We start from the raw sequence: 20505 nt of genomic DNA, 5'->3' as shown, positions 1-20505 counted from the left end.
AGAAATTCAACAGGCAACGTTGATTATGTCGTCACTGCATCGAGGCAGAATCATCCACGTCCGCATCGCGATGCATCGTAGAAACGATTGATTTCCACATCCCTAATAGATAGATGTTTAGATAGATAGATAGGAATGGTGGAGCTGATGGTCTGATCCAGCATCTGTGGGATGATCTGGAACAAGCCAGATCCATGGAGGCTCCACCCTGCAACTCACAGGACCCAAAGGATCCACAGAGCTCCTGAGTCCATGCTGGATCAGATTGGGATCTGGGGAGTTTGAAGGCCAGGTCAACACCTTGGGCTTTTTGTTGTGTTCCTCGAGACATATCTGAGGAGTGTTTGTGGTGTGGTTGGAGCACTGTCCCGCTGAGGGAGGCCCCTGACATTGGGGAGTGCTTGGTCTGCAGCATTGTTTAGGTAGGTGGATGAATGTCAGGTCTTAAGGTTTCCAGCAGAACACTGTTTTGTGAAGAGATGACCAGTGAACAGGGAGAATCCTCACTCGCAGTCACATTAACTGTATTGATTGGGGATTGACTGTATATCAGCTGTGACCCTGCTGCTGGTGGTTATTGATCTGATCACCTGTATTGAAGACACAGCGTTGTACATCAGCTCGGGCTGCACAGTTCTGTCCTTTTGTGCTCCATTGTTTTCTATATGTGTGCACCCGGGATTCCAATATGTAATATATGTAATATATAATAACTATATACCAAGTTTATTTTCTCCTAGAATCACTGTGGACGGAGTTAGAGAGAGAGAGAGGGGTAGAGAGACCTTGCTTGTGTTTGTACTGTTCCCACTGTGTTTCTGTTCTAATGGGATAATAAGCACTGTGTATTCAAGAGGGGTCAAAGGTCACCAGACAAACAACAGAGGGTCAACCTCCATATTTACAACCTTCTGTTTTTGAGATGCCTGGTGACTGAGACGCAGTGACCGCAGCCCCACCCATCGTCACCTCACTGTTGGTGTTCCTCTCGTCTGATTGGCTGACCCACCACCTCCGTTAATTAAGCCGCTCTCTACACAGAACACTCGAAAGCCCCTTTACAAACACACAAACCTCCCACTGCAGAAACGACCGCCGTCGCCGTGGTTACCGTGCCCATAAACAGCCACACTGAGCTGCATCTGTCAAACCTGTTACTGAACTTGAGATCTGCTTGTTAAAGGAGCAGTCTGCTGCTTTTTTTCAGTCACAGCTGAGCATTTTACAGAACATGAAATCTGTTTTTAGACTGATTTTCTTCTTTCCTGGCAGCTGTTGTTCCACTGCATCCGTATAAGTAACATGAGCATCCTGTTGTGAGCAGCGTAGCTTATAGACAGACTGGGAGGAAATGGCTAGTTGAGCCAGCAGACTTGCATAATAAAATCAAATAGTAGGTCTTACTTCCCACAATTAAATGAACATGATTGTTTTAAGTGCTCCTTTCATAGGAAACTCCACTGCATATCGAATAAAGTGCTCCCTCCCACCACCAGGAGGCGCACCATGCAGCTGCTCCTCATTATGATTTTGGATATCATCGTGCAGCCTTGGCTTGATATACAGATTAAATCTATGCAGCTAACACTGTAGTAGTTAAATTGCTTATACATGAAGCAGCATTCCCTTCAGTTTCAGAAAAAGCCACAACCTTCTCATGTTAGTGATGATCTGAGACTATAGGAGGCTATAAAAACCTGTTTTCAGAAGTCTTCAGAAACACAACCTGGACTGTAAAACAAGACTCCAGTGGAACCTTATTGAGTTGTCTTTTATTATGAAATATACAGTCCTCCTTTCACAGTGTAGAGGCCAGGGAAGAAAGATGGCTTTTTTTCTAGCTCTGTCTTATGCCCAGGGCATAATAAAGACATCAGCAACCATGAAGGAAAATAATGTTCTCTATAATGTTCTCCAAGCAAAGCTCATAACAGGAATCACTCAGGGTCTGTGCAGTATGTTGAGAGACGAGGACTGAAACATGCAGAGATCTGAACACACAACACCTACAGATTATTACCCTGATAACCAGCAACAACCAAAAATGACTAATAACTAGTAATGGCTGGAAATTCTTCCTTATTTAAAGAAAGAGCCCGGCTGCAGAATTAGCTGTTAGCTCCAGTGATCCGGTGCACAGTAGAGGATGGTGGTGGGTTGTTTTACACAGGAAGGAAGGCTCATTTTAAAGAAAACAGCTTCCTCTCTGTGTGTTTGTGAGTTTAATGAAATGTATGAATGTTTATCAGACTGTGATCAGATTGACGCAGGTGTAAAGTTAAGAAATGCATCACATTTTTGTGCCTTTAATTCTGCAGAGAAAGGTGTTCAGAGTCTCTATTCATGATCTTGTGTGGCTGAAAAATAACAATAAGAAAATGATGGGCAGAGTCAAACAGCAGGAATATCATGCACTACACTAACATTATGATATCTGATATGGTATCCCTTTTCCCCTGGACTGAGGAGACACTCACAGGTCATTACAGTGTTGGTCATTACAGGGTAATTACAGTGTTGTTCAGTTTTTTTCTGCATGGTATAGAGCTGCACAGAGGTTTATAATGATATTAAGTTACAGTCAGACAGTGTGTATCTAAAATAAGTTCCTGCCAGTCTGTGGATGTGCAGTCAGAAAGTTAGCTTTTATTATTATTATTATTATTAGGCTCTCTTGTTTTCAATATGCTTCAATGTTGTGTTTCTGTTGTTTGAATGGAGTCCACAAAACCTATTCAGTTGTCATTCTACCCTGGGACAAGAAAAAATGCTGCCCAGCTAAGGCGAATAAAGCTAGCCTTGGCTAGCTATCCTCCCCCAGCTAAAGACGAAGCAGACGGCTATATCTAGCTATTTTTGCTATTTTTGGGAAGCACAGAAAAGGACTGAAACTGAAACATGAAAACGTCGGCTCATAGGAAGAAACATCCTTTAAAATCCATAGCTAATATCAGGGGTACCTGCTTTTACCAGTGGGTGCTAACATTAACCAGCGAACCCTAGCTAACTTTAGCGCCCACTGACGTCAAACTTTGTTTTTCTCCTTTCGTTTAAAACCTGTAACTTACCAGCTGCTCTTCCTCTTCACTTTCTCGTCACAGTGAAAGCAGCAGAATGACACTGAATAGTTTTTTGGACTCAGATCTGTTCAAACAACACGGAGTCGCATCTGGAAAACAGGAGCACTAACTTAGTACACTTAACTGTTGTTTCTCATTGGAAAATGCAAGGACCAGTGTTGCATATAAATTCACCTCTACAAAGTCTTTTTTACTGGTTTCAGCAAGTTCCCTTATTTTTAAGTGCTGAAAATGTCCCCATATAAACTATCCTGACATTGTGGGAATGAGTTTTCTGAACTCCTGCTGTGTGTGCATTCTCAGTTGTTTATAAAGAGGAAAAAATGAGATATGGACAGGGCTCGGATTTTTGTGCTGTGTCTCAGAAAATAAGCAAATAGAAAAGTTAAGTAAAGACTAAAGCAGTTCAAAATATAAATCTTAACTAGAACATAAACAACAAATTAATGCTCAAACTAAAAAACCCAAGAAGAGTGTGACTGTCCAGCTGTTCTGCTGTCACTGTTCCTCCTCTTCTCTCCGTCTCGTCCTTTCTTCCTCCCCCCTTTGTGCTGCGGGTCATCCGGCTAACGGGTTAATTAGCTGAATGAAGTGCTCTGCGAAGGAAATGTCAGGCTCACTGGCTACAGTTTGACTTCCTGGATGGGAGGTTAAAGGTCGATGGCAGGTTTACTGAACCTTTTCCCTCTCACCTTTATCTAAATGTCACCCAGGAACCATTAGCGTGGGCTCCGCCGGGGGACGCTTCGTGTGGTGGACTGAAGGCGATGCGTCCTTACTGTCGCTGATGGACCCAGTGACCCCTGAGACACTCAACCAGCGTGACACCTCCAAGGTTCACTGGAACGCAAAGAGGAGTCCTCACTTCAAGCTCCTGCAGCAAACTGATGTGTTCAAGATTCATGAAAAAAACAGGAATCTCAGCTTCCCATGAGAAAACCCTGTCCAACTCCACCACTGACAGGCTTCTCTAAACTCTGATTCATGCTCCCAACAGGATGATTCTCTGATCTCTTCTCTGGCACCACCATCAGCCGAATTTTCATTTAAACTTGACTCACCAGAGGATGAACCCTCAGTGATCTCCCGCTAACTTAGTGATAGTCAACTTAGAAAAACCAGAGTTCATCTCTGATGTCCAGCCAGGAAACTTTGAAAATATCAACAATTAGAAACAGAGTTTGGTGTGTTTGTCACAGCGACAGCACTTCCTGCTCCAGACGCTGGGGATCATGGGTAATATTCACCGTTTGGCCGTGTTTCAGTTCAGTGAGTGGGTCTACGCAGTGGGAACTCCAGTCAACAGACTGCTGGGATTTGTTTTCTGTTCATGAAAAACCACTGAACCGCTCGTGGCTGCAGAGGGCGCTGCTGCTCAGTGAACGTTACATAATGTTGCTTTAAAGCTACAGAGTAAATGAAAGTGTTTCACAGTCCTCTCTGAAGTTTTAAGTCTCTTTCATCTAATATTCTTTAGATTTCGGTGAGTCTACACAGTGGAAAGTCGTTCTGCCTTCGCTGCACACCGAGAATCAGATCAGTGCATTTTGAAAACGTGATTTCTTAGCAGATTTTTAGAAGTTTATCTTTGATGTATATTGAAGATACTTCCCAGACCACAGGGACCTGTTGGAAAGAGTACGTCATGAACATCTGTGTGCTGAGACTGAGTCATGGCTGATGTTTGTCTCTCTTCTTACATGCAAACGTATAGAAATAACGACTGGAGTGTTGTTTTTGTCTGTGATTACTCTTCTGTACGCCACACGCTCCAGCACGTTATTGTTTTTAATCAGTTATACTATAAAACCCCATTAATGTACTATTGTAGCTCCTTTTCCTGGGGTCCACAGAAAAACCACTACTCGAGTACACATACAAAACACAATCCACAATATTGAGTTCAGTCAACACATTCACTGCTGCCAACGGCATCACGTTCACTTCAGCAACATGGGGCAGAATAAGGCTGATTGCTGCTGCTCACATGTTATAATGTGACTCATTAGGAGCCTTTTCAAATGTTGTTTCACTACAAATGTTGTTTGGTGCTTTTATAACAAAGAGCAGATTATTCCATTGAGTAATGGTGCTTAACATGCCTGGTTGCTTGGAAACATACAGAGAGAATTAGAGAAAGGGTGACGCCACAGAATTTAGATTCAATGCAGGGAAATAAATGTTATTTGATATTTTCAATTTCTACACAGAGACACAGAATGTGTGGGTCAGTTCATGTTCATTAATGTGCTGCTTTAACAGCCTCCACTTGGCTTCTGGTATGTTGTCTCTCTGGTCTTACTCCTCTGGTCTGTTCAGACTGGATTCGTCTGGTCGTCAGGTTCCGGGTTTGGATTTTTGTGGATCATGTCGACAGGGACCCAGGAAGATTTCTTTTAGTGAAGTCCAACTTTGTTTTAGGGTGCTGGATGGTGTTGAGGTCAGGGTTCTGTGCAGACCTGCAGGCTGTACTTCGACACAGCAGTGCTTTGAGCTAAATGCTAACATCAGGCTGGTAAAATGTTTATCTTAGTTCTGTGTGTTAGCATGCTAATAGTCGCTAATTATCACTAAACAAAGCACATCTGAGGCTGATGGGAACGTTATTCGTATTTGATCATGAACCAAAGTGATGAACAAATTAAAATGTGACCTGGTGATCAGTCCATCCAATATTTGTGGAGATATTTCAGTCTGAAATATCTAATAAGTGGTGGAACGACTGACCAGCAGAGATACGCACATTAACGTCAGCCAGCACCGTTAAAACCAGAACCGCTGATACCTCACATCCCACCACAGGTACCTCCTCAGAGCCCTCAGTATTATCAACTTCCAGCAGAGATTCATTATTTATGCTCCACATTTCACACACACACACACACACACACACACACACCAAAGGTTCTCTAAAGAAACCTCTGGAGGTTAATCTAATTTGTAAACTGTGTGTGTGTGTGTCTGTGTGTTTGTGTTTGTGCAGGCAATTTCTCACTCTTTCATAATGGTAATATTCCATTAATTGTCACAGCTTTGGTCTTTTTGTCATGTTATTGTTGTTCCTTCATATATTTTTTATTCGTCTGTTCCCTCTGCAGCTTCAGTTTGTGATGCTTGTCCTGCTCGCCTCCTCTCCGCTTCCCTGTTACTGTTTGTTGCTACAACGCACCGATTTCCCCCCAGGGATCAATAAAGTTTCATCTGATCTTATCGATAGATGTTTACCGTCGGTGTCTAATTAATTTGGCTCGTTAGCAGCAGGTAGCCGCCGCAGATTACAGATTACAGTCTATTCATCAAAGCAGGACGAGGCGAGCGCCGCTGAATGTAAAGCAGCTGCCCGCTGAAGGAAGAGGCCGGGCCTGGAGGAGCCATCTGTCTTCCTGCTGGTTAACCTTTGACCTGCAGGTTCTTTCTCCAGGTCAAGGGATAGCTGTGCTAATGCTAATGCTAGGTGAGCAGGAGCGACTGGAGAGTAGAGTTGATTTCCTGAGGAGAGTCGGTCTGAGTCACTGTGTGTGAGAACAAGTGAACGCTGCCTTTTCCATTTACCTCGCCATCAATGTGAACAACACCTGTAACCATGGTAACCGCACAGGAAGATGGCCACAGCTTCAAAATGCTTTAGAGTACCTAAAAATTAAAAATGCGTGAGGTGCTGTTTGAGTTTGACAAAAGCTCATTCACATTTTCATCACTGAATCAGGCGCTGGAGTTAACGCTGAGACTCAGTGTGAACATGAACTGGACCAGAGATCAAATACAACAACGTCTCTGTCTGTGTCAAATGAACCAAACAAACAACATGAAATTACACTCAGGGTTTCATCAGGAAACGTATCTGTCACTGGTCTCGCTCTGGGTCGGTAAACCCCACCCGTCTGGCACCGGCAGTGAGTTAAAACGAAGCAGCCGACAGCGCTGTCAACACAGTTTAGTCTCTGTCTGTTTCCTCGGTTTGTTTTCCTCCGTCGTCTTCCTGAAGACATGCAGGTCCGTCTCCGGAGGAGTTCAAACCTCTGTGGTAGACTTCGTTTCCCAGCATTCCTCTCAGTAATTAACCCTCCGGCCTGTGTGGGCCCTGACTGATCAGCTATAATATCCTAATCAATATTCTCTGTCGGTCCTCTGCAGCTCTGCTCCTCTCACACTCATAATCATAGTTAGAAAGTTTGGTCCACAGAGTTAAAAGTTCACTGTGTTTTCTCTGATACACAAGTTTAGTTGTAATGTTTGGTGTTTTCTTATTAACAGGTTTAAATGGTTTTAAAGGAAGAACATGCTGTTCAATCAGAGATTATTTATAGGTTTAATGTTAGTGTTAATGATACCGGAGCTGAAATTAGTAGTTAATTTAAAGTAAGCAGCAAGGTTTTTAAGAAATAATAAAAGGTTTTCCTTCCAGATTTTCACATGTTCAAATCTGCTGCTTCTCTTCAGAGTATTCAGAGAATAATCAGCAGACAATAGACTTAAGCTACAAACAGAAAACTGTAAAAACTGCGATCAGGGCCACCTGATTTTTTCAGGCCCACCACAAGAAAGAAAGAAATTAATAAAAGTCAGTGAACGTGTGTTGTTTTTATGTGTAAACAGCATCTTCAGAGTCTGAATTACCACGTCCCTTTATAAAGTTAATAATTAATTTCAACAACAAGCAGTTATTCAAGACTTATAGAAACAAAGCACCAGGGTTTTCAGTCAGAAATAAGACTGAAAAACAAAAAGGAGAATGAGTTGTGTTTGTCTTCATCTGTAGGTTTTTGCATTTTTAATGTAATTAGGGGGAAATCAGATTTATTTTGTCTTATTGAAGCTGTGATACCTGCAGAAAGACAGACATGTGAGCAGGAAACACAAAGACAGCCTCAGACTGTTTAGGAAATTAAGCTGATTATCACAATATAAAAACAACAGTCCTCCACAGATAATCATCATTAATCATAAAACAGAAAAAAAATGCTCCAATGATTACAAAAGAAAAAAAAGTCCAGGACTTTTACTTTATGAAAAAAGTCAACTACGAGTCCCAGAGAGCATTTCTGCATGAAACATCCAATCAGAGTTTCAACAAAGTTAAAGTGTATTAATCCAAAGTGAAGGTGTCAGGGGGCTGGGGCGGGGGGGCAGAAGCTGATAAGAATATTAATTATTGAATTATTAATTTGAGGGAATGAATGAAGTAATTCGATGGTACAAAGAACCAAAGTAAAGGTAAAAAATAAAGAGTCCCAAATGAGGAATTCAGGGAATGATTTGTAATTTCAGAGCACAAATGACTCATTTGAAGGAACGGTTATTAAAAATTTCCCCTGTGACAAACTGAAAAGGCCGATGTGACCGTTACTTATCCCGGTTCTTCACCGTGTGAGTCTGACAAAATAAGAAGAAAACATCCACCTGTAGTGACTCCAACATTATGTGTTTTCCTGTTGCAGATTAGTTTTGTATATAAAGGTAGTTTTTTAAAATTTTGCAAAACATTACTTTAAGAAAAATACAGTCAAAATGTTATTCATGAGATTTGAAATAAGAAGCTGTATTTCTGAAACATTTCTTGTGGCAGGAAAAAGCTAAAGCTCCATGAGCGGAGCGCTGGAGTGGAAAACAAAATCACCTTTGTCTCTCAAACTGTATCTACAGTATGTACTGTGTGTCCTCCGTTGGTACCCTGGGATATATTTACAGTTTCCGCAACAAAAGTGAAACACATTTATCTGAGTGAAGTAGAGAAAAGAAGAAATAAAGTTTCAAATAAAGGCAGCAGAGCGACGCCTGTGAACATGAGCTGCTGCTGTTTGATATAAATGTAAACAAGCCAGATGGAAAATGTTACCACAGAAACAATGACCCAAAAAATCCAAACTAGCCCTCTAATGTAGAAAACCCCAAAAACTAAAACACCATGTGAGAGGAAGCCAGGCCGGTGAACTCCACCACCGCTGCCTCTGCTGCTGTAGGATGAAGTATTTTCATCAGGAATGTGGTGGTGAATAAAGGGTGTGTGAATCCTGGCACACGCTGCAGCTACGCTCGTCAACCCTCCCACTTCTGTGATGTTAACGTCTCTGTAATTAACCAAAACTACTAACTGCTATTTACAGAGACCTTGATTAGCCAGGCAGCAGCACAGCTACAGTAAATATTGCTCAGAAATGTCAAGAGAAAAGGAAAAAATTCATCATCTTACAGGCTGCTATTAATGTTTCTAACAGCCGCAGAGATCAGGAAATATTACACAGCTAGTTAGGAAGCAGTGTCACAGTGTAGGCTAATGCAGACGTGGCTAACGCCAGCTAACGTTAGCCCAGAGGCTGGAGCTGCTCGTTAGCAACAGGCTGTTTGTGAGCATATGGACTCACAGATGTATTTATGGAAACATGATGGGTACGAGGCAGATGTTGGACACAGTAATCACTCAGTACAGTCTCTTCTTTGACGTGTTTTTAGAAAAAATTCATCATTTTAAAAAACAGAACTACTAGTTTTTACCAAACTACATTACCCATGAGTCTTTGAACTGATTAATCAGTTAATAGCTGACCATACTGATCACTGATTAATTGTTGAATAAATATATGAATATTTCCTATTTCCTGATAATAAACTGTTGGTCAGAAAACACGAGATGTCTGAACATGGACCGGATTCTGACAATTTAATCACTGAACAGTCAATTCATTATTAAAGAAAGGAAGTGTCAGTGTTAAGAGTCTCACCTGAAGGTTTCAGAGGGGAAACAACAAACTAAAACATTTAAGGTGTTAAAGGAGATCTGACACAAAGAGCAGCTGATGTTCTGCTTCAGTAGAATATAGATATTAAACTAATGTGATGAATTCAGATCATATTCAGTAAACCTGAGGCGTTAAACATTAATGTGACCAGTTCCATTCAAAGTCTGTACTTTTACTTTGGTTACTTTGTTCACAACTCTTCACACTCTGTCCCTTCATGGTTTCCCCCTGTACAGCAATACTACAGTAATACTACAGTAATACTACAGTACTTTAACTAGAAGACTGAAGAGTATTTTTATACCAGATTACTTTTCCTTAGAGGAGCAAAACACAGACAAGTCTGTGACCTGATATCAGTGGTGTAAGAGCACAGGTTGTTCTGGTGGAAAGTAACTAACTACTTTTACTCAAGTACTGTACTTTAGTACAGATTTAAGGTACTTGTACTTCAGTATTACCATTTTCTGCTACTGTCTGTTACTATAATCATCTGATATGATACAGAACAACAGATTAATTAATCAATTATTGCATAATAAGTACTTTTACTTTTGGTACTTTGGGTATATTTTGATGCTGCGACTTTTAGACTTGTAATCGAGTATTTCTGCACAGTGGGAGTATCTGAGTACTTCTCCCTGTGCAGTAAATCACAGTGTCAGTGCAGCTCCCAGTGTTTCTGTACAACAGGTGATTTCAGTCATAAACATCAGATTATAATCTGAGAGCTGCAGGACGAGACGTCTGCTTTTAAATCATTTTACCTCCTGAACTTTGAACTCTCTGAAGCCACAACTTCTTTTTAATGTTTTCTAAAAACCAAGTTTGATTGTTATTTTTTTCTTGTTCCATCGTTTCTTTATATTTACACTCATCACTTATGAAAACAGGCTGAAATGTTCAGAGAGCACCGGTTTTATTTCCACTTCATCTGTGCAGGACTCAGTGAAAAGCAGTAAACACTTGACAGGATGGAGATTTTATTAACGGTAAAGGTGAATTTTTAAAGATGGTCTTTTTATTTCTCTCTGAATGATGCATTTGGATTGGCCCACTGAGCAGATGCACTGAAACTGAAGCAGCCATATGCAAAACCAGAATCCATATGTGTTGTGTGTGGTATCAGAGCTTTGGATAACAGCCTCCATCCACCTCATGCTGCGTTCTCTTGCAGTAATAACAGCCACAACGTCCAATAAATACCACGGTATTCTCCACTACAGACTCCATTTTGTTCTGTTTCCCCTGCTGCCTCTGCTCCACAGTGGCGGGGAAAGCCCGTGCTCCAAGCTGAGCTCGAGCTCTGCCTCGCTCACGTGCCGACTGTCGCCTGTAGGTGGCGCTCAGAGCGCGAGAGACGGCAGCTTCCAGCCTCTCTGAGGCAGGACGGAGCCGCGCGAGGAAGGGAGGGAGAGAGAGAGAGACATAGGGAGATAATGAAAGAGAGGTAGAGAGGTGACAGAAAAACAGAAAGAAGCATTTATTTACTGTGTCCGGCTGGAACAGGCTCTGACTGTTTGAATGTGAAGACAAACATCAGGTTAAAGAGCGTTTCCATCCCCGGAACCGCAGCTTCACTCATGAGCTGTTGAATTTTAGGAGGTGCTGGAGGCTCGGACCTGTGGCTCCGACCTGCCGGTGCCGCATTCACACACAGTTTAAACGGTAATAAAGAAGAAGAGAGACGCGCTCCGGCCCCGGGTGTTCTCTAACAGTAACAGAGGAGAAGTCACATCTTTGTAAAGAGAAAAAAAAATGAGAGAAAATGTTGGGAAATCCGCTGAGAGTTAGTTGTTGGGGTGGATGCTCGCTCCGCCTCCACGGTATAGTGTATAGAGAGTGTATGGGGAGGGTGGGGGGGAGGGGGAGGAGGAGGAGGGGGGAGCTTGGTAGAGACCGAGAGAGAGAGAGAGAGAGAGAGAGAGAGAGAGAGAGAGAGAGAGAGAGAGAGAGAGAGAGAGAGAGAGAGAAGCGCGAGCGCAGTCGTTTGGATTCACTCCACTTTCTCATCACACACAGTGCAGCCGCGCTGGACCGGGAGGCGGACAGAGTTTGTGGCGGCAGAGCGGTTACCGCGCGTCGGGGTGGAAACTAACCGGACGACCGCTGTTGGCAATTCCCGGACCTGGTGTTTCTTGCTTGGGTGACTTTTAACCGTTTTCCCCCGTTTTTTTTCTCTCGCTCCACCCGCCCCCGGTGCTCCGTCCGCTTGCACCACTATCACATCCACATCCACCTCCACCCCACTACCTCCCCAAGCGTGCCATCAGCGGAGGATGCTGCTGCTGCTGCTGCTTCTGCCGCTGTCGGTACAGACTGCCCGGTGGTAACGCTCGCCCCCCTCACGGAGTAGCAGGGAGTGAGTGACCCTCCCTCTGTTCGGACGGGTCTTCCCCCGGCTGCCGGGCTCCAGCTCCAGCCGTTACCCCGGAGAGAGAGAAGAGGACCGGCGGGTCGACGCGCAGCGCTGGTCACGACAGAAAAAGTGGACAGAAATTTTGAGAGGGATTGGAGGAATAATTACCCAGCCTGTCCGACTGGATTGTTTGATTTGTTTCCAGGTGTTTTTCGCCGTTGTGGATTGTTAATTTCGGGGTTTTTTCCCGGAGGTCTGGAGCGGCTCCGTCTGGGTACCGAGGAGGAGCGGAGCCTGTAGCCGGGGCTGGAGCGCTCAGAGCTGGGGAACCGCGCGGCTCTCACCCGGTCCAGGTAGGAACTCTTCACAGAACCGGTCCGCACAGAATCTCATTCCCTAGATCTCTACATGACAACATTTCTGTTTAATGCTTCAGATGTTTTCACCTAAATCCTCCGGTGAGCGTGCTGCTCTGCAGGAGACGCTTTACGCACGAGGATACAGAGAGTATATTCACTTTATCTTCTATTTCTCCTGGATGAGCACTTGTGCCTTAATTAAAAAACACATACTCGATGGAGGATGAATCTGTGAAGGCAGTCAGGCGTTTGGAACGATCGAGCAGCTGTTTTTAAAACACTTGTTGGTCAAATAAACCAATTTAAAGCGATTGAATGATCATATTCAGCGTCTAATCTCCTCTGATGGGTATTTTACCTATATTACACCACAGTGCTATTGATCCGTATCGATCCCTCCGTCCTCACCATTACCCCCATGTCTGTCAGTAATAAAATACAGCTTCCTGTGGGTCACTCCGGGTTTCCTAACCTCTCTGAAACTGAAAAATCACTACAGTAATCCTGTGTAATGCGTTTGAGGAGGAGAGCGCAGTCGGCTGTGTGCACGGTTCCCTATAGTGCATATAGGAGCATCACCACAGTGGGGTTTCATTATGGCTCCATCCGAGGCTTTAAGAGTTCTGCAGGGACTCTCGGTCTGTAGAGAAGAATATAAAATGGCAGTAAAAAAGCTCGTCATTATAATCAGAGGTTTGTCTTCCCACTGTAATATTAGAGCTAATCTGCCTTCAGGGACTCCTGGGGCTGCTTAAAGCAACGATACAACAGTCCATTCATCTGAGGCTGCTCATAAACCAGTCATACAGGCGAGGGAGCGTATCTCTCCATATCTGGTTCTCTGTACACCCTCCCTGCACCTGAGGCCTCCTGGGCACCTGTAGCAGCAAATTTAACACCCTCTCCCTCCATGTTTACCCACCACCACTACCTGAGGTGGGAGCAGGATTTTTGCTGTATGTGCTGTTAACATGAGCAGGAGTCCAAATAAAGGCGTCTGAGTTTCAGTGTAAACTGTGAAGCTGGACGAGGGGAGCAGGTGATGATGAATAACCACCGCAGCCGAGCGAGCAGGCGTGTGTCACCAGCAGGGAATCCAGTCCGTCCGGTCCCTCCGGTCTCCGGCTTTACAGCCCTCCTTCCTCCTTCTGCTGTGGTGGAGGGTGAGAGAGAGGGTGGGCGTTCGACCTGCTCTACATGATAGAGAGAGAGGGAGAGGGAGAGGGAGGGGGAGTCGGGTATTTACATGCAAACTGCATCTGCCTTCCCCTGACAGAGAGCGGGCTGTAGTAGTAAACGCCGCTGCAGTGGTCATTTCTAAACGCTGCGTGAACGTTCTGGTGGCGTCTCATTAATGGGAGACAGGTGTGTCTCTGTTCCTACACTTGACCTTTGACCCCCATTCCTTACTACCCATGTCGCCCCGCTCTTATCATTTCTTGCGAAACACTTTGATGACTCTGACGTTTCTCTGAAACCTGAGACCTCGCCACAGTCGCACTCGGCCTCGGCAGAGACGTCGCGGGGCTCAGCTGAGCGGTGCTGTGTATTTCCTGGAGTAACAGCAGTGTCCGCTGCTGTGGCGTTGGTGTTTCTGGTGAAAATGCAAATGTGAAGCAGGCGTTTTGGTTTAAGGAATAGATGTAGCCTTGTTACTTGTGGCTTTAAGTTGCAGTTCAACATCTTTGCTTTGTGTTATTGTCAGAAAAATGTTCTCCAAACATAAGCAGCTCATTAAAGCCTCTGAGGTTCAGGCTGTGGTTTCGGGTCAAACAGGAGGTTTCCCCCTGTGCATTAGATCAGACCTGTGTTCTGATTTCTGCCACTGTAAACATATATTCAGATTTACTGTGCAGCAGCAGTGGCTGAGCTGGAGATATTCTCTCAGAGGTTTGTGGCCGGTGTGGACGGCGAGGCCCCGCTGTCACCGGAGCCGCAGTGGCAAGGGGCGAGGTCTGAGGTTTGATACCAGGCTTTGGTATTCCTTTCTGCCTCCTCTAATTTGGAGGTGCATCCATCCAATTTTTTCCAGATAAAACAACAACAAACGTCACGGTCATCCACGGCTCTGCGGGAGGGTGAGGGGGCGGGAGGTGGAGGATTAGTCAGCGGAGAGAGGAAGAAGATGAAATGAGGAGGAAAAAAAGACGAGGAGGAGGAGGAGGAGGAGGAGGGGAGGTCGACGAGAGTCCGTTCTGCACATTTCTGCGTAAAAATTGGAGATCTGAGCGAGCCGTGTTGTTAATGCCCGTCATTAAAATGGGAGCTGGGAGAGTGGAAATGGGTTTGGTGTGTGAAATGGAAGCACACACACACACACATTCACATTCCTGCTCTGCGGAAAAAGAGGTGGCCACGCTTCCGATTTAAGACTTTTCACGGCAGGTTTCCCCCAGTTTTTTTCCTTCTTTCTTTCAGGTTCAGGTTTGACAACGAGCGAGAGCGAACCTAAAACTCAGTGATGCACAGAAGCAACAGTTATATTCTGTCACCTTTCTCCCAAACGACAGAGCTGATTAGCTCAAGTGTTAAGATCTCGTTTCACGTCTTTTTGTGGGAAGTGACAGTCACGTCTTTGGAATCTCAGGAGAATTTGTGGACGGACAATTCAGTGTCTTGAATTGTGGTCGCTCGTGTTGCTTCATTTTCCTGATTTGTGGAGGTCTGGGGAGGTGAAAACATCCAGACCTTTATGATTAAAAAGCCCAAACATCCATTATTTCTGTGTTATGGAGGTATTCAGATTTAGCTGCGCAGAATATAAAGACAGAGGCAGTAGATGCACATGTTTAATATCTTCAACCTCCATTTTAGGATGAAGAGTGCGGAGGTGACGGCTCCATTTAGCTCTTTTTTTATTTTCTGTTTTTTCCAAAGAACCAGAGGTCAGTTATGTCCACCCCCCCATCATGAAACCCATAAATGGTCATATCAGTGTAACAGCACTGACTGTGGAGCACACTGTGGGAAACATGCTCCACTCTTTAATAAGGCAGGGAGTCACAGGGGAACGCAGGGCACGATACAGTCACAGCTCATCGCCTGGGATGTTGTGTACGAGTGGAAATTTTGACCCGATGCTGACGCTAAAAAAAGATTTAACTAAACCAGACGCTGGATTTCTTTAATGCAAGATACATGTGTTGATTTTAGTTGTAAATGAAACAGAAACATGCAGAGGATTCATTGTGCAGTTGGTGTGGAAGACACGTAGCCACCACCGAACATTAAATCGACCGTTCACCTGAGGCTCCTGTCGTCGTTTTGGTAGCTTAGATTAAAAACAATGAAAGGGTGGAGGGGTCAGCAGAATCATTAGAAACTGTCCTGAGGGGAATCATAAACATCCACAGCTCGTGTCATCTGAACGTGTCTGTCCGTGGTGGGGACAGATGGACAGACGTCGTCGTTTCCTGCTGTAAATGGGGCTGTATTGATTTTTTGATTTTTCTTGTGTGCGTCAGAATCGGGTTAAAATCAGGTCCATGGTTTGAAACTCGCTCCCACTCTGAGCAGCAGGTGTCATTTCACTCCGTCAGCTCTGTGTGTTTCCAGTGTTTGGTGCATGAACAGCTGGAGGAGCGTCCGAGCTGTTCGTACCGAGCTGTATGTAATTCATACATTTATTAATTTCACTTTTTGTTTTGATTCATGACGACAGAATCGTGACAAACACCGAAGATGTTCTGTTTAAAGTGAAGAGCAACATGTTTGCTTTATAAATGAAATGATTAATTATCAGCACAGTTATTGGTCTTTTTACAGTTTCAGCCCTGATCTGTCAAACTGTTGAGTTTCTTTGAGTCTCAGACTGAAGCTCGGCTGTGACTAACGACTGATTCAATGATTGATCAGTCAATCGTTTGTCTGGGAAATGGTGGAAAACCTAAATTACAAATTCCCATTTGGACATCTGTGCATTGTTTTAATGCGACCAACGGTCCAAAACCAAGAGATATTCAATAATTATAACGATTCAATGATTCCAATCAATTTTAAAAATTGATAATCGGTTGATGGATGAATTGTTAAAGCTCTTTGTGTAGTATTAGTAGCTGAAGTTGTGTCATGTGTGTTTAATATCTTAACATCTGATTGATACAGTGATCTGATGTTAGTTTATTGCCGATTGATCGGTTGATATCGGTTTGTGAAATCATTCCAATTTGGTGCGAATCCAGGAATTTTGCAACATTCCGGTTTTGGTGAAGGTTTTGGCTCTGAGAGCCGCCGTAGTTAACACTGATTTAATCCAAGTTTTCTTCCTTTTATATGTTTATTTTTCAGCTAAATTTTCTCACCAAAAATATTTTGTGTTTTATTGTAAAAATATCGAATAGCAGCCGTTTTATTTTCCGATTTTCTTTCTTTAAATGTTGATGGTTGTGTTTGCTCTGATCTGTCTCTAATCACGTGTTGGAGACTGAAACATGAACAGTTTGTGTTTTGTATCTTCATGTTAGCGGTGGTTTTCCACGCTGTTAGACTCGGTCAGGTCGTCCGTGCAGCTGTGGTCTGTTTCCATTTTGTCCTCGTGCTCTTGCCGTAGTCTGACGTGTGGAATAAATATGTTGCTGTGGATTTGAAAGAGCGTTCAGATGATGCCTGATCTTTACTTTATTCCAGCCTGCTGTTCATCTGCCATCCACTCCCATAATCCCCTTTTACTGCTGCCGCTGCCAGAGGATCAGTGTGTGTGTGTGTGTGTGTGTGTGTGTGTGTGTGGATCAGAGGTTAGACAGACATCCTGTCAGTAGAAGGTCACACGTTTTGATCCCCGACCAGTCAGATTTCCTGCCACTGTGCCTCTGAGCAAGGCAGAGCAACAGGAAGGAGACAACAACACCGTGACCGAAACCAGTCACCAAACCATAAAAACCAGTGAGTCAGCGCGAGTTAATCTGCAGCTTCCTGTCTGACAGTAACAGCAGCCTGATCACCTTCACTGCTGCACACACACACACACACAGTATGTACACAATGTGTCATTCACAAACCATGACACATGACCCAACACCTGCACCTGTGTGGAGGCGTACAGGTGTGTCAGGAGGTATGAAAACTATTATGACTGATGCAGTGTGAGTGTGAGCAGCACTGATTGTTACTCAGTGATGTTAGTACAAAATGACTTTATTAAATTCATTTAAATATTAATTCTTTTGTCTAGAAAATGAGAGAAAATGGTGAAAATGTTCTTCAGGTGTTTCGTCCAGTCTACAAACTAAAAGGTATTAAACTCTCATTTGTCGAGTCGATGATAAAGATGATTTTAATCAACGTGGTGTGGATTTTAGATGTTTTTAGTTCAGTGAAGTCGTACGTCTGTTTGGGTGTAAACAACTTAAACTTTTGTGTCTTTTGTGTAATGAAGGAAATAGTTTGTAGAAACCTGTGTTTATTCTTCTTAAAGTTAGATATGAAATAAAAAACCTGGATATCAATGATAATCTGTTGATGTTCTAGTAATACCACTGTAGAAGTGTTTGTGTAGTCCCATCGTCCTGAAACAAGATTTGTTTTATCTTAATGTGAACAACGTGGACAAAACAGAAGAAAACAAAGTTTCTTTATGAACGAGACGAGAAGCTGAAGTTTCAGAGTCTCAGGCGCTCGAATCAAAACGGTTCCAGTGATGTGATTTGATTCAGGTCGTCACTACTCTGTCCACAAGTTGAGACTTGTTATAGCTTTAAAATGCATCCCAGTTGCTATGGTTACGCCCGGCGTCCACGGTACTCCGGAGTCTTTGAGCGTCTAAAATGGAGACTTTCTGGTCCTGGTTTAGTTTAAAAACTCCAGAGGTTCAGTTTTAGTCTGGATCTTCTGGTTCTTCTCGGTCAACGTGTTCTTCCCCTGACTCGCTCCTTCATCTGTCATTTTTCATGAGAAGACGTGAGAGCACACACACACACACACACACACACACACACAGGTGGTGTCAGGAGGCAGAAAGACTCTGGCAACAGTCGACTGCTGCATCTGAATAGGGAGGATGTGTGTGTGTTTGTGTGTGTGCTAATCTGCCTCAAACAATGGTAGTGAATAGAGTAATCCTCTTTGTGCTACAGGGCGGAGGTGGGGGGGGGGACCACACACACACACCACACACACACACACACACACACTGGACTGTCCAGAGAACTCACCTCAACCATGAACATCCTGTCCATCTGAGATCTGAAAACATCAAAGCATCTTTTGATTTTCTCTGTGTGTGGTGTGTGTGTGTGATATTTAATTCAGGCCAGCTCTGGTATGTGTGCCAACACACAGTTCTGGACATTCAGGTTATTGTAGTTTATATAGGGAACCTGGGTGTGTGTGTGCAGGTGTGTGTGGGACAGAAACTTTGAGAACTGGTTTCCAGTCTGGAAACTGGCCACCGGCTGCTGCGCTGCCAGATTTCTCTCATAGCTTAATGTTTTCTAATTGGTCTGATAATGTTCCTGTGTGGTTACAGAACACATCAGTGGAATTAAACATGATACCAGGGATTGTTCAACCCTTTATGTAACACAGACGCTGACTTGTGTTTGGTTTCTGTCGCAACAGAAACAGCTTCAGTGGAAATGAGCTTCAGTAATTAGTTCAACTAAAGAGCAGCAGACTGATGTTGAAGCTGACTTTACCTCACACTGTTCAGCTCCTTCAGCTTTATTCTTTAACGTCAGGCTGTTTCAGCTCTGATAGGAAAGTGAAGAAAATCCATCTCAGTTTCCTGATTTCTTCTCTGGTAACTACAGCTGCTGCAGTTTGAGGAGAGCGATTAATTCGCCACGTCAGTTTATTTTCGAGCTGTTGCAGGATGGGTTTCCTACGTGGTGAAAAGGTGATGACGTCGATCCACGAATGAAGTTTAGTTGGTCTCTGCCTCCTCAAATGCGGCGGTCGTGTTTCCACCAGGACCTCAAACTGTCCTGCAAACGCCCAAAAAAATATGTCCCCCAACCGGCCGCGGTGCAGCTTCAGCTTCATCTGTGAAAAGGCCTCAAGTCAGGACAGAGAGGATGTTGGTGAATCAGCAGCTGGATGGATCTGCCTCACATCAGTAGGAACCTGTCCTATAGAGAATCAGACAGCCGGGCAGTTTGATTCGATGGGACGGGAGAGGAGGGGCTGTTCATTGGTTGGATCTTTTTTTTTTTTGGTGATGCGTGGGGTTAAAGCAGCAGATGCACAGTTCAGCCAGAAGTTCAGCAGCTCAGGTCCTGGGATCTTTAAAGTTTAATCAGCTCAGTAGAAACAATCTGAAGGTCAGTCGTCCACTTTATATTATTTCTCCTGTGGCAGGGTCGTGTGGCTGTTTTATTGCTGCTGTGTGTGTGTGTGTGTGTGTGTGGCAGAGGTTTGATCGATTTGATGATTTGTTTTCTAATAATATTTGATTTACAGGATTAACGTGCAGCGTTTTATCAGGTATTTATTTAATTAGCAGGATGAACTGTGAGCAGCTTTCTGCTTCTTCTTCTCTAAACAAAGTTACAAACAAATGTGACAGATTTCATTTATTTCTGTCAAATAAATTGGTTTCATAGGATCAAGGTGTAATTCAGTCATTTAGAGCAGTGAAGTTAAAAGTGTTTAATCATGGTTTGTTGAATGTCCTCGTTTGATGTGTATCATCAGAATTAGAGGTTTAATCAGCTTCATTGATCCTGATCAGTCTCAGCTCAGGGAAGTGTTTGTATTATGGATCAGAATTTCTACTTATGTTCCAGCTCAGCCTATAAGCCAAGTACGTGATTGATAAGAGCAGGCAGTGAGTTCAATAAGTGATTGATTTTAAAAGGTAAAGTCGCTGCTTCCATCCTCTGCTCTGGATCCAAATCTGAATATTTGCTGGTTTTCTTTCTTGTACCTTTGAGTTTTGTCAGACTTGTTGATTGGATGTTGTAACTCGAGTTGATTTTAAGTGTTTTTACGTAAAGTTTTTTCCTTATTGAAGAACTCAGATAAAGTGTGACACA

At 43.6% G+C, this 20505-nt stretch overlaps 1 protein-coding gene and 1 long non-coding RNA gene across 2 annotated transcripts in view; one reads left to right on the top strand and one right to left on the bottom strand.

Moving 5' to 3' along the window:
- Window positions 1-10781: 10781 nt before the first annotated feature.
- On the bottom strand, window positions 10782-11599 carry LOC127142747 (uncharacterized). Its single transcript, XR_007813778.1, has 2 exons — window positions 11440-11599; window positions 10782-11196 (listed from the first exon to the last, which is right to left on the bottom strand). It is a non-coding gene; the product is annotated as an uncharacterized LOC127142747 (long non-coding RNA).
- A 208-nt stretch (window positions 11600-11807) lies between these two features.
- The window catches only part of LOC108882986 (protocadherin-1), a 75911-nt gene continuing 67213 nt past the window's right edge, over window positions 11808-20505 (top strand). Inside the window, exon 1 of the mRNA XM_051072582.1 lies at window positions 11808-12529. The gene's annotated coding sequence lies outside the window, so the exon portion shown is untranslated. The remainder of the gene's footprint in view (window positions 12530-20505) is intronic.

This window comes from Lates calcarifer, linkage group LG8 (genome assembly GCF_001640805.2).
Source record: "Lates calcarifer isolate ASB-BC8 linkage group LG8, TLL_Latcal_v3, whole genome shotgun sequence".
Classification (NCBI taxonomy): Eukaryota; Metazoa; Chordata; class Actinopteri; family Centropomidae; genus Lates; species Lates calcarifer.
This window is presented reverse-complemented; position numbering and strand designations above follow the sequence as displayed.